Genomic DNA, 17,978 nt, shown 5'->3' with positions numbered 1-17,978 from the left:
AGCTAAAATTCTACCTAACAGACAAAACTAGCAAGTGCTCATTGCACAGTTCACAAATTCTGGCGGCATGAAAATGTCAGCTAAGTGGCCAGTCACTCTAGGTTCATGTTATCTTACTTCTTTAAATATAATGCCTGTTTCTGATTTTTTTAAACCAATATTAGTTCTTACCTTACCAGTTATGTGCCATGCTTCAACAGTAATGCCATACCCAACTTTATTACTGCAAACTTGCTTTGTAGAAGAAACACCCACCTTCTTACATTACCTGTAGACCAGGCTTTTATATCCTTGGCAGTAATGACATTTTGGGTGGGCTAATTTTTGTTGTTGAGGGTTGTCTTGCACATTACAGGATGTTTGCCAGCATCCCTGGGCTCTGCCCATTAGATGCCAGTAGCACCCTCACCTGGCTGCTGCAACCAAACTGTCTTCAGACATTGCCAAATGTCCCCTGCAGTAGAACAACTGCTCTAAAGTTAAAGTGTTGGTGCCTGCAGATGAATGTGCAAAATGAGATAATAACAATGATGTGGATGAATGGAGCTAGAAAAGATCCTTATGTCTCATGGTTAGATTTATTGCTTTGCCAGTTTTTATCAAGAGCCTCAATGGAAAAAGCATTGGGAATGAAATTAGGATATCTGAATTCTGCCGACAAATTGGGCAGCAGTCTTAGTCATATTTATTGACTGTGTTTCCTATGTCTGGCAAATGAGAGAATATCCCTGAAACCCTTTTCCAGCTTTAAAATTAAACCCACTTTTTTCCTGAAATCTCAGTTCTCCCTTTTCATCCACCTTGATGCTACAGCTTAAGACAATAGCAACCCTATAGTGCCTATAGTAAGAGTCAGATTAACTCTTACTTAACAAGCAAATTTAAAGTTTTCCAAACTTAGGTTTACAGAGAATGACAGCATTACTTCTACATGTTTGCTTTCTTTTGGGGAACATTAATGGTATATTACCTTAAGTGTGAAAGTTAGTCTGTTGAAAATTCACTTGTGGGAAATGGAATACAGGTGATCAACAATTTAGCCATAGTATTAGACACCCTTTTGCATTTTGAATGAGTATCTCTGAATAGGAATATTTGGGCTATAAAGTCTACATTTGTCAATAACGGGGTGTGGTTAAAGTTATAATCATTTTTACTTAAACAGCTCTGGGCCAGGCACAGTGGCTCACGCATGTAATCCCAACACTGGGAGGTGAGAGCAGGAGGATTGCTTGAGCCCAGGAGTTTGAGACCAGCCTTGGCAATATGGTGAGACCCCCATCTCTACATAAATAAATAAATAAATAAATAAATAAATAAATAAATAAATAAATAAATAAATCAGAAAAATTAGCCAGGTGTAGTGGCATGCATCTGCAGTCCCAGCTCCACTGGAGGCTGAGGTGGAAGGATCACTTGAGCCCAGGAGGCAGAGGTTGCAGTGAACTGAGATTATGCCACTGCATTCCAGCCTGGGTGACAGAGTGAGCCTCTGTCTAAAAACAAAAACAAAAACAAAAACAGCTCTGTAAGAGGAATCAATGTTGTATAATGTAATTTCTGTGAATTTAAAACTTGAGTGGTTCTTAGGATTGTTTGATATTATTCTACCTTGGAGAGCAAAAATCATCATTTAAAAACGTATTGAATTTTCACTAAAGCATTTCAAAAAGATTGAAATGATGTCTGTTAAATTAAATGATAAAGGATAAATTGGTGTTTTACTATATCTCTGCCTTTCATATATAAAAGAATGATTGGAATCTCTGACTAATGGATTTTCTCAGCACACTTTTTAAAGTTGATTATGCCATGAGTCATATATTTCTAAATACGATATTAAAGTGCTGACTCTTTACTACTTCTAGGTTTGTTTCATCAGAGAAGATGGATGTCTGTACATATCTGTAAAAGCTGTATACCAAATTCACAAAGATTCTTTTACATTTGTTTTTATTCCAAGTTTCCTTCAATTTCACCCCTCTAGAAATGACATTCAAAGAGGCATGGGTGATGTCATCAAAACAAAGTCTTTGAAAGAGGCCTAAGGATCATATATCATTCACGCATCCAAAAGCCTTGAAGACTCGATAGATGCTCAAAAGTATTCAAGTCAGTTTGCCTCTCTCAGACATTCAAGTTTATTTAGATCACAGCCTTATATGTAGTGGAAATCCCTTATATCTGTTTTTTCATGCAAAAACCTCTCTCAACGGCCTTGTTTTCCAGCTAATCACTCTCACTGTCATCTTCTGACCATAAGAACTCTTGCCTGTCCTGGGGCCAGCAGCCATCTTATATCCTAACCCCTGACTTCTCCATCTTCCTACTTTCCAATGGATTCTGTTTAAGATTTCATCCTTTTGATGTCAGCAGCCCGCTCTCTGGGTCTCTCATGATCTTTGCTCTCTGCACAACTTTCCAGGTAGAAAACTCCAGAGCAGAGGTTCTCTGCAATTTGGTGTATTAGATCTCAGAAAGCTTTAGGGTAACACAGGAAATGTTGGTGACCCATGGGTCAGATTTGCACATAAGCATTATTTTGTTTGGCCTACATTGTATTTTCAAAAATCTAGAAATTTTTCATAATATAGATTCTTGGCTTTCATTGAAATGCTGGGAGACTTGGTAACACTGAGCCATATTCCCAGGCAGCTGGAGCTGCGTACAAGCTGCCCCTTTAGAAGGGACACATGCTCTCTAGCTTGCTGCAAGCACCACGGTGCCCTAGATACAGCATTCTGGGCCAGGAAGTGTTTGGGTCTGTGCCCTGCTTAAGGGAATGAGACTCACTGATTCCTTCCAGGAAGTCTTAGCGGTGAGGGTTCATTTCCTCACCTGCCTCTTTCTCTATAACCATATGGTTTCTCTTCTGGAGTTAAACGATCTATTACTGGAAGTAAAATGGAGAATAAGACATGTATTTGAATATACAGAGTGTGCAATGTGTCTGACAAAGAGAAAGCAACCTGCAAAAAGTCATAGAAAGTCAATAGAGCCAGAAATACTTGAACAAATAGAAAAGGGGATGGCTATGAATGTCAACTGAAGCTAATCAACTGTTGTCAACTCCATGTCTGAAGATTCTGTAGTTTAAATGAAACTGTTAGTATTATCTACTTACAGTTTCCAGGACTTGAAACTTGTGATTTGTTGGAATGTTTAATTTTAGTGCTTCCTCATGCTTGCCGGCGTTTGCTGAGAGACTGCTGCTGTGCCAGGCATTTTGCAGAATCTCCGTCTAATCCTCAAAAATGCCTGGAAGGAAGGTGGTTATAGTAGCTCCGATTCAGAGGAGAGAAATGAGGCCCATAGCTTATTTTGCTAGTAAGGAAGCAAGTGGGATTTTAACCTAGTCTAGTTCAATTTTTAAGTTGATGCTAGTCTCCATAAATCTCACTGTCTGTCTTAGTTTCCAATATCATCTTACTCGTATTATATTTTGTTACAATTAGACAGGTCTGAGACTCAGTTTTCTTATCTAGAAGAAGGGAGGTGTAATGCCTGCTCTTCCTGCCACACAGGATTGTTGGAGTGTTAAGGAAGATGATATATGTGGAAGAGATGGGTAAATGATAAAACACAAAATAAGAGAGGGTGCAGTTTCATTTTCCCACACCCAGTCGGTCAGTGTTAAGCCACGTTCATCCAACAGCCCCATCATTTCTGTGGCCAGGAAACGTAATAGCAACAATTCAAACTGCTGTAAATTGGAGCAGGGGATATTGGAATATGATTCTTTAGAAGGCAGAGGTTATAGTGATGTTGTAAATTTAATCTTTATGCTTGGAAGGAGGAGCACCAAGGCATGCTGAGCCTTTCAACACCGAGTTGTAGGAGATGCATCAGGGATTCAGTATGTCATAATCAGGGTCATCACCATATGACCTTGGAGAACTTGGAGAATTTTTTACAGTTCATTTTCTTCATCTACAAGATGAAACAGTTTATATAAATCATTTTCAAAGTCTGAGTTCTGCTTTTCCCATAATTATCAGTTTAGGTGACATAGAGCTTTTTGCCTGTTTTGTTTCTTGACTTTTTTTTTATGGATAAATATTAAGATCTTTAGGCTTCAAAGGTATACTTTCAGAGGTTTCGATTGTTGATTCTTTTCCATATCCCCTCTAATGTGGTTTGCTTGTGTCCCCACCCAAATCTCATCTTGAACTGTAGTTCCTATAATCCCCATGTGTCATGAGAGGGACCTGGTAGGGTAATTGAATCGTGGGGGTGGTTACCCCCATGCTGTTTTCATGATAGTGAGTTCTCATGAGATCTAATGGTTTTACAAGGGACTTCCCCCCCTTTGCTTTGCACTCCTTCCCGCTGCCATATGAAGAGGGATGTGTTTGCTTCTCCTTCTTCCTCAGCTGTAAGCTTCCTGAGGCCTTCCCAGCCATGCAGAACTGTGAGTCAATTAAACCTGTTTTTTAAATAAATTACCCAGTCTCAGGTATTTCTTCATAGCAACATGAGAATCTCCCCAGAAGACAAGGACACATGCATACTTTTTCTTTCAGCCTCTTGGGTTTATGATGTTCTCTGTTAGCACGTGCTATATTCCTTTTTAATTCTGTGCTTCTAACTCTTGAATGTCACTTAAGAAGTGAAAGAGAAGCCTATTGAGGAAATGCTAGGCAGAAAGTGGCCCCCACAGCAACAATGGATGTGCCCCCTCCTTGGGTTATTTCCATGCAGAGGCTTTGTCCCTTGGGATATGAAGGGCCTGGTGGCAAGCATTGGTGTCAGATGATAGCTTTGTTTCTTCTCATTCAGGTGATCTACTTCCTAACCTCAGATTTTGTGATTGTTCCATAAGACAATAAGCAGTATAAATTTGGAAGAGGAATTAGGCCATTATTTGACTGACTGATGTGAATGAATCACTATTCAGAGCTTAGATTACTAGCTGCAGATGTGAAAGGATCATTTTCTGTCATTTGCTGAGACAGTTAACTTCCTCCAAAATGTGGCCAGTGCTATTATTAAAGATAATGCACCATGCTGTTTAAAATGCAAGTCACTGCAGGGTTCATTTTGAAAATAGACATTTGAGCATCTTGCTTTACCTGTGGAGCCAGAAAAGGCACAAAAATGAACAAATTACTGATTCCAGAGCTAGTTGTGAAAATGTAACATCCACCTATTTTGAGATCTGACCTTGCTTTTTACACACTATTTCCCCCTTGTTTCTTGGATGAATGTTAATGAGGAACTAGAATTGAAGATCGCGTGCTTCCTAGTGGCTTGTTTCCTAATACAGCCACTTCCTTAAGCTACCCCACCCCTGTCTTTTCCAGGGATAGCATTTGCTGCTGTCACTGAAGCTGGATCAATGTATATGGTTATGGAATTCATATATATCCATTATGGTAATTGTCAGCCTGTTGCTACTAACTTAGCTTCTGATTTTTACAGATTTTTTAGCTCATTTGTGTTTGTACATAGTATGAGGCAAATAATGAGAAATTAATGTGTGACAATTAGAATGAAGGAAGAAATAACATCTTTAAAATGGGGTTTAGATTATATTCTCTTGAAATTCTATGAATTAAAAAATTTTGTCCCCCGTGACTGTTCATCTTCCTTATCTGGCAGAGAGTGAGAGGTATTTAAAGCTCCTGTATTTTACCAAAGCAGTGAAATTATAAAGGTGTTACAGCTGAGGAATAAAACTGACATTGAATAATAGTCATGTTTACCCATATCTCCTTATTTGCTTAAAGCCTTAAGAAGATTTTTTGACAAGCATTTCACTTTTCCCTTCAGCTGAGCATTAGACAGTGTAAAATTTGACTAAAAAAGTTTAAGGACAGTTTTAAAAGCTTGGGGAGAGCTGCTGGGACTCTAGGAATGGCAGTTTACACACACATTTCTGCCCTGTGGAGGTGTGGACAGTCGGGGAGAGAGATTGCATACTTACAAGTGGTTTCTGAAAAGCAAACTTTTAGGAAACTTGTAGAGTTATTTATGAAAACAACAACAACAACGAAAAAAAGCATTTCCTCTTTGCAATTACACTTACCAGGGCTAAAAAGTGAGCCTAAATTAGCCTATTAAACTGGCTAGAAACCCTAGGAAAAGGCTTAGCCAATCTCAATCGGTGCCTGTAATCAATAATAGCATAATATAATTATTTGTACCCCAATCTCTGGGCCACATCCTGCAAGCAGCACAAAGATGAATTCTACTGAGTTCTGATTCTGGATTCTTGTCAATTTAATAGGGTAGAAAGATACCTGATTATGTAATTATAATACAAGGCTCTCTGTGGCAGCTACTGAAAGAGATGTGAAATCAAATGGAAGTGAAAGCAATGGAGAGATTATCTGGGGAGAGGTAGGGGGGTGGTGGGTTGGTGGTGGTGGTGGTAATGGTCAATTTGGGGATCCATTGCAAATGTGTACTAGGACTTACTTTTGAAAGATGGGTCAAAGGGAAGCCATAAAAAGTCTGAAGCCTCATGACAAATAGATAAGGGTATATGCATTAAATAACTATTATATAAAAATATATGCAAGGTGCCCTCATGAAACCCTCACAAGGAAAACTAATTGTGACTTTAAATAAGTACAATAGAATATCATGTGCACAATATAAATAAATGTTTAATATAAAGTTCAGAGGTATGAGGGGCTAGTATAAAGAGCAAGCAAGGATGGTCTAATTTGGAGAGGAGAAGGTTGAGTAGGATCTTCGGTGACAGCAATGCGATAACATGAATTTGAGCTTCAGCGTGAAGGGCTTAAATAAAATTTAAAAACTTGACGTGCAGTGGACTTGAATCCAGACCCAAAACAGCTGAATCTTTTCCTGAGGCATCATCATGAAGACTAAAAGAGAGCTTTCAATTTGGACTTATAAAGAGCATGTGAGACTGTTTTATAAGAAGATGTTATATCTTTGGAGTGATTTATAATCTTATCTATTATGTGAATAAATAAAATAAAAGTTTTTAAAAACTAGGATTAGTTGGGTGACAGCTACAAAAATGAGTTATCTGTGTTCTCATTGATCACAACCACCATTCTTCTTCCCTTTGCTTCTCACCAAACCAGGAGGACAAAGTGGGGTGTATGTGTTTCACTTAAGATGCCTTGGAACCACTGAAAGGAGTTCATGTTACATATTTAACTGGCCAAAACAGTAGCAATCCTTCCTTCCTTCCTTTGTTTGTTTGTTAAAATATTTGAGGGCTGTCTTTGTGCCAGCCCTTTGCTGGGTGCTAGGGATGCTGTGGTAAATAAGGTACCTCCTGCCTTTCTCCACCACACCCACATGCTGAAATCTGGTCTTCACTGAAGGTGAAGACAGTAGGGAATTATATGATTCCTGAAGATCCTTCCACACCTTTGAGTCTGATTTATAAACTGCTATAATGATCACATATACACATTAGACCTATGTATTACCCAATTTAAGAAAAGACAATTCTTAGGTAAATTAATATCCTAGCATGGCTAGGAGGTGAAATAGATTATTGTGATGAAATGCCAAGTGCGTGGTACCCTGTTAAGCTGTAGGGATCTTTCCTGCTCTTGTGATCACCCACAAGGTCACAAGATCCCATCCATTGTTATAAATACTGCTTCACTCTCTAAAGTAAAATTTTCACTGCAGTACTAGATACAGTGTCAGATCCTGTTTGGAATCAGTTCCTTTTTAAAATGTTGACAAAGATTCCCTCATTTAATTTTTAATTTTTAAAATTGACACATAGCTATACATATTTATGGGATACATAATAATGTTGCAATACATATAGTGATCAGATCAGGGTAATTACCATATCATCTCAAACATTTATCATTTCATTGTATTGGGAACATTCAATATCCTTCATCTAGCTTGAAAATTAGCCTGGGATATTTCTGCATCCAACCAAGATGAAGTAACAGTAATACATTGGATATACCATCTCGTCTGACACAATAAAAAAAGAGACAACAAACTAAATACATGAAATAATGGTTTATGGGACACTGGGCATCAGGCAACAAAAGACAGTAATCTCTGAAAGATGGGAAGCAAATGGGGTGAGCCCTGTGATTGTCCCCACTTTGAGAGGTTGCCCCCTCTTTAACTTATGCTCATTTGAGATGTTCCCCACCCAGGCAGAACCAAGCAAACCCTCTGAGTTGAAGAAGAGTTGAGAGTCTGAGGAGACCAAGAAGGCTAGATTTCACAGAACAGTGTCCTGGAGAAGACATAGTTGTACAGAGGGAGAGTTCTGGAGATCTGCAGAGAGAGTCTACCTCAAGTATTCACCAAGGTTCTGATCAGCACATTCATAGGAAACCAGCTGGAGAAGAAGCCATCCAAATGCATTAGGGGAAACAGTACCCAGTGCTTGCACAGAGCCAAGAATAGTGCCTCTTCCATCAACCAAATGGGAAAACCTCATTCACAGTGCATTAGGAGGGGTCTTGCCTTAAATAGTAGGGGATAATTAGCTGTAGACTTAACACAGTCTCATCCCATATAACACATCTTAAAAGGAAAATCTGAAAGGATCAAACTCTTTCAAAGTAACTATGTCCCTTTGTTTGAGAACACAGCTCAATAATATTTGTGGGTATACAAAAATATCCAGTACCAAATAAGCTCAAAATCAGTGTCAGGAATCCAATTAAAAATTGCCAGATGTGCAAAGAAGTACGAAAATCAGACTCAGTTGTTGACTTTTCACTTGACAGCTCATTCACAGGCCCAGAGACCTGGAATCACATGGGTGCTTTAGACGGAAAAGTCTTGAACTTTCTACTGATAACTGGAAGACTGGATTCATACAGCTCAAAATCCCAGGGATCCAAGGAATCGGCCCCAAATGTAACACATTAGCCCAGTGATGTTGGGTCCTAAGAACTCATCTTTTCTCACTGCTAATTGAAACCTTAGCACTTTTGGCACCACAATGTACAAAATCTGTTCTGACTCTTGGGCTTTATGCCATGACAGCCTGTTTCTGCTCATTGCCTCAGAGATAATCCTCTCTGGGTTCTGGGTGCGTCTGAAGTATAGTTTGCCCCTTTCTTCTTTCCTCAAGTTTAGATTCAGTAGTTTGTTGGACGTGCTGTCTAATACCTATGTCAGTTTCCAACTTAAAAAGTCTCTAGTCTATGTTGTTTGGAGCAGTGTTTTACACAAAGAGCAAGTGAGCTTTAAGGAGGGTTACCAACATTGTGGTTTGCCGGGAACCGAAAGGGTGGGAGAACTTTCAGCACTAAAACCAGAATAGTGCCCGGTAAACTGGGATTGCTAGTCACCCCAGCTTTCAGCGTATTATTCTACTATTGACTGGGATCAGCATATTCTTTATCACATGGGGAAATTTTTCAAGAGCATTCTAACACAGTGGTTTTTGCTGACCCTCCTTCTACGTTTGACTCTGGAAAGTGACTGGTTTGGAGGAAACGATGTAAGTTAACAGATGTCTAATCCCTGAAGCTTATGCTGAGCCTATACCGTGGGTGAAGGTCAGGGTTGTAGGAAATATCTCTTGACCATTAGAAGAAAATTTTGGTCTATCCTCCCTCTTTTTTTCCCAAAACAAACATACTTCTAAATTTTTTATTTTTATGCTTTTTTTAAATATTGCTTTTTGTGTTATTCTGCCTTCCAGAAGAGAGTGACAAACATTTACCTATTTCTGAGGGCTATAAAATGATTTAGGAGGCACATTCTCTCAATGTCTGTTAGAGAAAAGTAAAGCTTTGATGTGATACTCATGATTTCATGGCTATTACTTAGGAATATGAATCTACCTAAAAAATAAGTGTGCTATAACATTTTTGAGGCTTTACAGTATACCAGGCTTTCACAGGTTGTTATAAAACTCATTTGATCTTCATAACCCTGAGAGGTTAAATACTAAACTATCCTCATTTTTAGGTGGAAAAACTGAGCTATGAGTAACTTGCCAAGGTCACTCCTGCCCACCCCCACCCCTGTGACTACCCCAAATAATTAGAAGTAGTGTGCACATAAGGTAAAAGGGTAAAGCTTGTGGAGAGTGATCAAAGTATCAGATGCGTTACTTTTCAGCATTAAATGTTAAGATTTTCTAGACTGTAGATCATTCCTGAGTTACAGCAGACCAGAGTAACTTTTAAGAAAAACTCTAGCTATGTGCAGGTGGAACGGCCATCCATTGCGGTGAGAGTTGCCTGAGTTATCTAGTTTTTCCAGAAGTTCTACACTGTTTATACTTGTCAGAGTTCAACAGTAAATGTGCTGCTCAGCTTTAAAGAAAAAGGTGATCTCTTTTCAACAATACAAAAATCAATCTTACTTCCATATGTGAGCAACAAACAGAAAATGATGGTTTTTGTTGTTTTTTTTTTTTTTCTTTTTTTTGGTCTGCTGCCCAGCTTTTTATCAGAAGATTGTTTTGGAGCAGATGGCATCTATGGAAGTTATTTTGAATGATGTGCAGCTTGGCCATCTCTGTAGTACTCTGTGAATTTTGTCTTTATTCTTCATCCCTACCTACGTCTCTTCCCAATAGGGCTTTAAGTGAACTCGACTTTGGAACTACCCCCTTATCTTCTATAGCAAGACAGACAATAGAAAGGAAAAGGCTCCCTTCCCCTTGTGTATATTGTGGGGGTGATGATGAGGATGTTGTTCCCTTTATCAATGAGTTTTTCCCTTAGGAAACCCATGGGAAGAAGCATTTCCTCTGAACCAGCTCTAGTTTCCCTACAGAACTAGCAATGTTGGCCTTTGGATGATGGAAATTTGCGACAGTGGCCACAGTTCTGCTATGGCAGCCAGAAAACCAAGAACTACATTTGAGGCTTATTTTTTAATAAGTATCTGAACTGTTGTTAGTATATGTGCATTGAAACACCTCCCGTTCTTGATATTTTCTTTTATTCCTTTTTTCCATAATTTTGAATTTTACATATGTTTTAACATTTTATTGTATGCCTTTGTAAAAACTTTCATTTCCTCATAGGATTAAAGCAAGATGTGGATTCTTCTCTCAACCTTTTATTAAACATTTCCAACATGTAGAAGTGTTGAAAGAATAATTTAATGTGTACCTATCTTTCACCTAGATTCATGTTATTAACATTTCACTAGTTTGCTTTATCTCCCTAAATACATTTTTTTTCCTTTGAATCCTTCTACATTATCTTGAATCACCTAAGAACAAGCACATTTCTCCTACAGAAGCACAAACCATTATTGCCCCCAAGAAACTTCTCATTGATTCATGACAATGGTCCATACTTGCATTCCCCCCCGCCCAATCCCAGAAATGTCTTTTTATGGCCTTTTTATTACAAGGTTGACCTTTTGAAGAAACCAAACTAGTTTTCTACAGACTATCACAATGTTTTAGTTTTTTCTAGTTGTTTCCTTGTGATGTTTAGCCCAGTTCTCTATCTCATTTGTTTCCCATACACTGGGATTTATGCCTTAAGGCTTAGTTAGATTGGGAAGAATACTTTCTAGCTGATGCTGTGCATTTCAAGGTGCGTCACATCAGGAGGTGTATCCCGCTCATGGAGTGCCGGGTCATCCCACTCACAGGATGCATGTTTGATCACTTGCTTTCACCATGTCTTTCCCTTTTAAAGGTATGCTTGTCTCCATGAAATTAGCAAGCAATCTGTGAGGTGGCACCATGTAACCACTCTTTTGACAATAATCTTTCATCTAAGAGATTTAGCATCTGTGGATGATTTTTGCCCAAACCAATTATGTCATTGCGGATTGCAGAATGATTATTCTCCAATTATCAATTCCTCTATGTACATTATGGCATTTTTCTGTAAAACATAACATTTCTTTGTTTTTTTGTATACTTTAAGTTCTAGGGTACATGTGCACAACGTGCAGGTGTGTTACGTATGTACATATGTGCCATGTTGGCGCTGCACCCATTAACTCGTCATTTACATTAGGTATATCTCCTAATGCTATCCCTCCCCCCTCCTTCCTCCCCACAATAGGACCCAGTGTGTGATGTTCCCCTTCCTGTGTCCAAGTGATCTCATTGTTCAGTTCCCACCTATGAGTGAGAACATGCGGTATTTGGTTTTCTGTTCTTGTGATAGTTTGCTGAGAATGATGGTTTCCGGCTGCATCCACATCCCTACAAAGGACACAAACTCATCCTTTTTTATGGCTGCATAGTATTCCATGGTGTATATGTGCCACATTTTCTTAATCCAGTCTGTCACTGATGGACATTTGGGTTGATTCCAAGTCTTTGCTATTGTGAATAGTGCCGCAGTAAACATACGTGTGCATGTGTCTTTATAGCAGCATGATTTATAATCCTTTGGGTATATCCCCAGTAGTGGGATGGCTGGGTCAAATGGTATTTCTAGTTCTAGATCCTTGAGGAATCGCCACACTGTTTTCCACAATAGTTGAACTAGTTTACAATCCCACCAACAGTGTAAAAGTGTTCCTATTTCTCCACATCCTCTCCAACACCTGTTGTTTCCTGACTTTTTAATGATTGCCATTCTAACTGGTGTGAGATGGTATCTCATTGTGGTTTTGATTTGCATTTCTCTGATGGCATCTTTGTTATTTCTTAGTCTGGGCTCCTGTAACAAAGTATCACAGACTGAGTGGTTTATAAACAACAAATTTACTTTTCAGTTCTGGAGGCTGGAAGTCTGAGATCAGGGTGCCAGCATGGTCAGGTTCCAGTGAGGGCCCTTTTCCTGGTTATAGACTGCCAGCTTGTTGTAGCCTCACATGTAGGAAAAAAAGCCAGAGAGCTCACAGGGGTTTCTCTTGCAAAGGCACCAATCCCATTCACGAGGGCTCTGCCTTCATGACTCAATCACCTCCCCAAAGCCCCATCTCTTAACAGCATCCTATTAGGGGTTAGGATTTCAATGTATGAATTTTGGCAGAGACACACACATTTAATCCACAGTACTTTATTAACTGGGAAAAAACTAGTTTTTTTCTCAACAAGATAGGTCAGTGTTTAATTTCTCACCTTTAATTATCAATTTTCAGAATAAGAAACTAGTATAATAGTCACCTCCAGTTGTAGCAATTTAGTTTTTTTGTTTGTTTTTTGAGATGGAGTTTCACTCTTGTTGCCCAGGCTGGAGTGCAATGGCACGATCTCAGCTCACTATAGCCTTCGCCTCCCGGGTTCAAGCAATTCTCCTGCCTCAGCCTCCCAAGTGACTGGGATTACAAGTGCCTGCCACCACGCCCAGCTCATTTTTGTATTTTTAGTAGAGACAGGGTTTCCCCATGTTGGCCAGGCTTGTCTTGAACTCCTGACCTCAGACGATCCACCCATCTTGGCCTCCCAAAGTGTTGGGATTACAGGCATGAGCCACTGCGCCTAGCCCTAGAAATTTAGTTTTATTTCTCCTTTTAACCATCACTGTAGATTTAGGGTTTTTTTTTTTCTCTGTGTTAACATTTGTTTGCTTTTGATGTTAATTAACTCATAATTAACCAGTTATAACCCCTTCAAACATACTTCTGGGTCCTTCTGAAATGCCAAATTATCTTTGAGTGCTTTTATGCTTTCTGGCCCTACAAGCTGCCTCTGCCTCACCTTATACTTTTACTGTCTCATATCTGGAACCAGCCATTTTGCCAAGAAACGCTGGTATCTTTCAGTGGGCAGTAGTATTTGGAAACCAAAGTCTGGGTGTTTAGAATGCTCACAGCCCTAGGCTGTCCTTGTTTCCAGGCCCTTTGAGTAGACAGCATTAAAAAATACATGTATTTCAACAGTTGACTTCATATTGATATCTCCAATTCAAATTTAACATTACTAGATTTTTCTTCAATTTAATTTATATTTATTGCCAGCTCTTAATAGATAACATTTATTCTATATCCCATTCTTACCTGGCAGGGAAGATAACATGATCACGAAGGTGGTTTTCCCAGGGTGAGGTTTATCCATTGCACTCTGGATGTGCTGACCCGTGATTTCCCCGAAAGTGCATAATTTGTGGTAGTGGGGGACTGCATTCTTCATGCTTTCCCCTAAAATAAATGAATAAACATATATATTTTACACATATATGTTACTAGAATATATATTTTATATAATATATATTATATTTTTAAATATCTTCATATATCCATATATAAATAGTTTCAAAATGTCAATACCAATATTTCTACTAACAGTAAAACTGCTGAGGACATTTTGGGATTTTTTTTTTTTTTTTTTTTTTTTTTACATTTTTCCTCTGGATTTTTGTGCTATAGTTGTTTGAAAGGCACTTGCATTTTTTGATTACTAATTTGTATTGTTAGATTACCAATTTGCTATGCAGTTAAGTTTTTAATTATTGGGTGTGCTTTTAACAATTTTTACTTTGAGGAGTCAAAATTATTTTTAAAAAATAATTTGAAAGTTCAAAACTAAATTATCAGTAAATCTTTAACTACAAAAACATATAAAGTTTTGAAATGTCCATGGAATTTGGAGCTAACTTAAAAAATCGTTGCCCAGGCACAGTGGCTCACACCTGTAGTCCCAGCACTTTGGGAGGCTGAGGCAGGTGGATTGCTTGAGCCCAGGAGTTTGAGACCAGCCTGAACAACACGGTGAAACCCTGTATCTACAAAACTATAGGAAAAAAATTAGCCAGGCATGGTGGTGCACATCGGTAGTCCCAGCTACTTCGAGGCTGATGGAAGAGGATTACTTGAGCCTGGGAGGTTTAGGCTGCAGTGAGCCATGATCACACCACTACACTCCAGCCTGGGTGGCAGACTGAGACCCTATCTCAAAAAAATAAAAATAAAGTAAAAAATCGTTATTTAATTACTCTGTAAATTGCTATTTATAATTTTTAGAAACTTGTGACAGCATTTTAGAGCAGTTGTTTAACAGTGTCCCCTTTGGATTGGAGCTAAAATTTGTGTAGAGGCATGGATGCTGTTTCAAGTTTTTAACTTATTCATAGAAAGGAAGCAGACAAGTGAAATACTTCCCTGGAAATGAATGCACTCCGTCTCAGACTTAGTATATTTTATCATCTTAAAACTTTTCTTTCTCTGGGAGGGGAGAATTTTATAGTCCTTACCAATGGCCACTGATAATCTCTTTGCCTATCTAGTGGGCACTTGAACTTTTCTTAGCACCTGGCACCTTTCCCTCTTGAAACTTCACACTTGGCTTGTATGATACCAGTGGACCCTTGGTTTTCCTTCTAGATCTGAGAGCTGCTCAGCTTCCTTTCTCTGCTGCATAGGGTAGTGGGTGAATAGGCTTTGAAATCAGGTGGGATATGAGTCTGATTTTACCACCCAATAGATATCTGACCCCAAGTTAGTCAGCTTTCTGGATTCAATTTTTATAGAATGGGACAGATAATACCTTCCTTATCTATCTTGTTGTTGGGATGCTCAACTGAGACAATATACAACTAAATCGCAAGTATTTACAAGTGTTATTTCAGTCCTTTTTCTTTCTAGTAAAAGTGTGTTGTAATTGATAATTTAGATAGTGTATCATTATCTTTGATATAAAAAGAGTTGTCCCAGATGGTTATTCACCTTCCAGGTTGGATGTGCTGAGCAATCCGGATGCCCTGTACCCCTTTGTATGGCAGCCACTTCCACCTTGGGAAACAAGCTTCCTGTGTGTCCCCTGCCCTCTCCCACCCTCTGTTACCATTTCTTTTCTATTCCCAACCATTTCTTAACAGGAATTCCATGTGAGGTAGTCTCTCATTCACCACTATTCCCACTCCCTTCCCCTGCAGCTAGTGACTGCCAGTATTTTTCTTCCCAACCTTTTAGGAGTCCCCATTATCCTAGTCCCCAGTCACCCTTTCCCCACTCCCAGTGACTGCCCCCAACCCCACCAGGTTTATGTTCCTATTACCATAATTCAATGCCTCACTAGGATCCCCTTTCCATCTCTAGGAGTCTCTTGAGCTTCTGTCTCTGGTAGTTCCAGCCACCACCAGTGGATTATAAACTAAGGGTATATCACGTACAATTCTCTAGCTCAGTGGAATAAGGCTGAGGATGCAGGGGAATTCCAGTGTTTGCTGAAATCAAAGCGACCATGATTCATCTAGGCCAGTGCAACTCAGTCCTCATCAGTAAACCCAAAGTATCACCGCCACTTGGGAGTTTTCTCAGATCCTACCTTAGATCTACTGAGTTTGAATCTCTGAGAGTGGGGTCCAAAAACTGATGTTTTAAGAAGTCCTTCAGATGACTCATAGGCACATGAACATCTGAGAACCATTCTACACAACAGAGCTTGGAATTCTAAATATAGCTTGCCATGGAAAGTGTCCTAGATTGCATTTGTAGTCATTTAGTATTGTGTTTTATTAGGTTGTGGTTTCATAAAATTTTCTGGTAAGCCTGAATCTAACCATGATTTGGTGTTGATTTTGGTTAATTCATATATCAAATTTATCAGTCATCTTATTCTTGAATCTTTGCACCTTAGTTATTTTAGGAATAATTTAATGAGTTATGTAGGATGTAAGAATTTTATGTATTTACTGATTGATTTATACTTCATGTCAATACAGAAAGGATATGTTGCAACCAGCATACAAAAATATACACAATTTAGAAATGTAATGAAATGAAAATTAACCTCATGGTCCTTTTTATGAAGAAAAATTCTTCCTCCTGATTTCCTGTTATGCTTCTGGTTCCGCTATTAAAATTTATTCTCAGCCATTGAGAACCCATTTCTTACCATAGGCAGGATTCTGGAACAATGAGGTCTATTTTAATCTCTAGATTAAAATGCAATAAGGAAGGTAAACAGTTACCTCATTTTGAGTCTGTGGAATTTCCAACAATTTCTGAGTCCTTCCGTATCCCAGGCCATGGGAGTGATGATTTGTTTTTTTTCAGTTGCTAGATTTCTGAACAGCTCACTGTCTACTCTTGGTAAGCTTCAGTAATAGTTATCTATGTAAGTTTAACAGTTTTTTTTTTTTTTTTTTTTGAATCCTTAAAATAAACCTTGATTTACTCAATTGATAATAAATCAAAGATTTACAGAGGATTAAATATGCCTGACCAGTGGCTGTCAGATGTTTACTTCACTGGCTTGCTCTGGTCATAACTGGCAAAAATTTGCTACTTCTTGTTGTCTTTTACCTCTTAGCACAGGATGTTAGGTAAAGATCCTTGAGCTTGTGATATAAATTTTAACCCCGAATTACAATTTCTCCCCTGAAGTCAACAAACCTTTCATCTAGTAGGTATTTGACTGCCTGCAGTATATCAGGCACTATGCTAATCTCTGAGGATACAAAATTGAATAAGATTCTACCCCTACCTTCAAGGCACTTACAGTTTAATAATAATAGTATAGTGAGGGTGTATTGCGAGTTGGGTGTTGTTAGACTCTAGCTTGCAATTGACAGCCATTCAAGGAGAATTTGCTAGAGGATATTGGGGTTACCCAGATATTCCAAAGACAAATGGGTCTTGGGAACACCTAGAACTAGGGACTCTGTTGAGATTCTATTTCCAATATGTGCTCTTCTCACAAATATGTACTTTTCTCCTCTTTGTCTCTCCCTCTCTTCCCCCTCTTGCCTTCTGCTGCCTTTTTCTTTTTTTCATTTTCCATAGAAGGGCCCTAATTGGCTCAACTCAGAGATCAGGTGGCCATCCGTAGACCAGTCAACTCTGGCCATGGAAAAACCATATGAATGGGACGGAGGAGGGTGGGAAGGGAAGATGATGTCTAGGAGAAAGGGAGTCTGGGCAGATAAAAGCATGTCTCTGCCAGGTGTACGCACTTTACATTTATGCATTCTCTTAGTCCACACAATAGCCCATTAACCTCCCCAAGACACATAACTAGCCGGTGGCAGAGCTAGTATACCAATCCAAGTTTCTGGTGATTTCCATACTAACAGCACTGTGCTACTTACTGGTTACACTGCAGTCTTTAAGAACAATAGGCCCAGTGCGGTGGCTCACGCCTGTAATTCCAGCACTTCAGGAGGCCAAGGTGGGCGGATCAC

At 39.0% G+C, this 17,978-nt stretch overlaps 1 protein-coding gene and 1 pseudogene across 1 annotated transcript in view; both read left to right on the top strand.

Annotated features, from left to right (window-relative positions):
• Positions 1-17,978, top strand: part of PPM1H (protein phosphatase, Mg2+/Mn2+ dependent 1H) — a 288,477-nt gene that overhangs the window by 68,335 nt on the left and 202,164 nt on the right. The window lies entirely within an intron of this gene.
• LOC111551284 lies at positions 13,847-13,998 on the top strand (annotated as a pseudogene).

The sequence above is a fragment of the Piliocolobus tephrosceles genome, chromosome 10, assembly GCF_002776525.5.
Source record: "Piliocolobus tephrosceles isolate RC106 chromosome 10, ASM277652v3, whole genome shotgun sequence".
Classification (NCBI taxonomy): Eukaryota; Metazoa; Chordata; class Mammalia; order Primates; family Cercopithecidae; genus Piliocolobus; species Piliocolobus tephrosceles.
The sequence above is the reverse complement of the archived record's forward strand: the minus strand, read 5'-3'. Positions and strand labels throughout refer to the sequence as shown.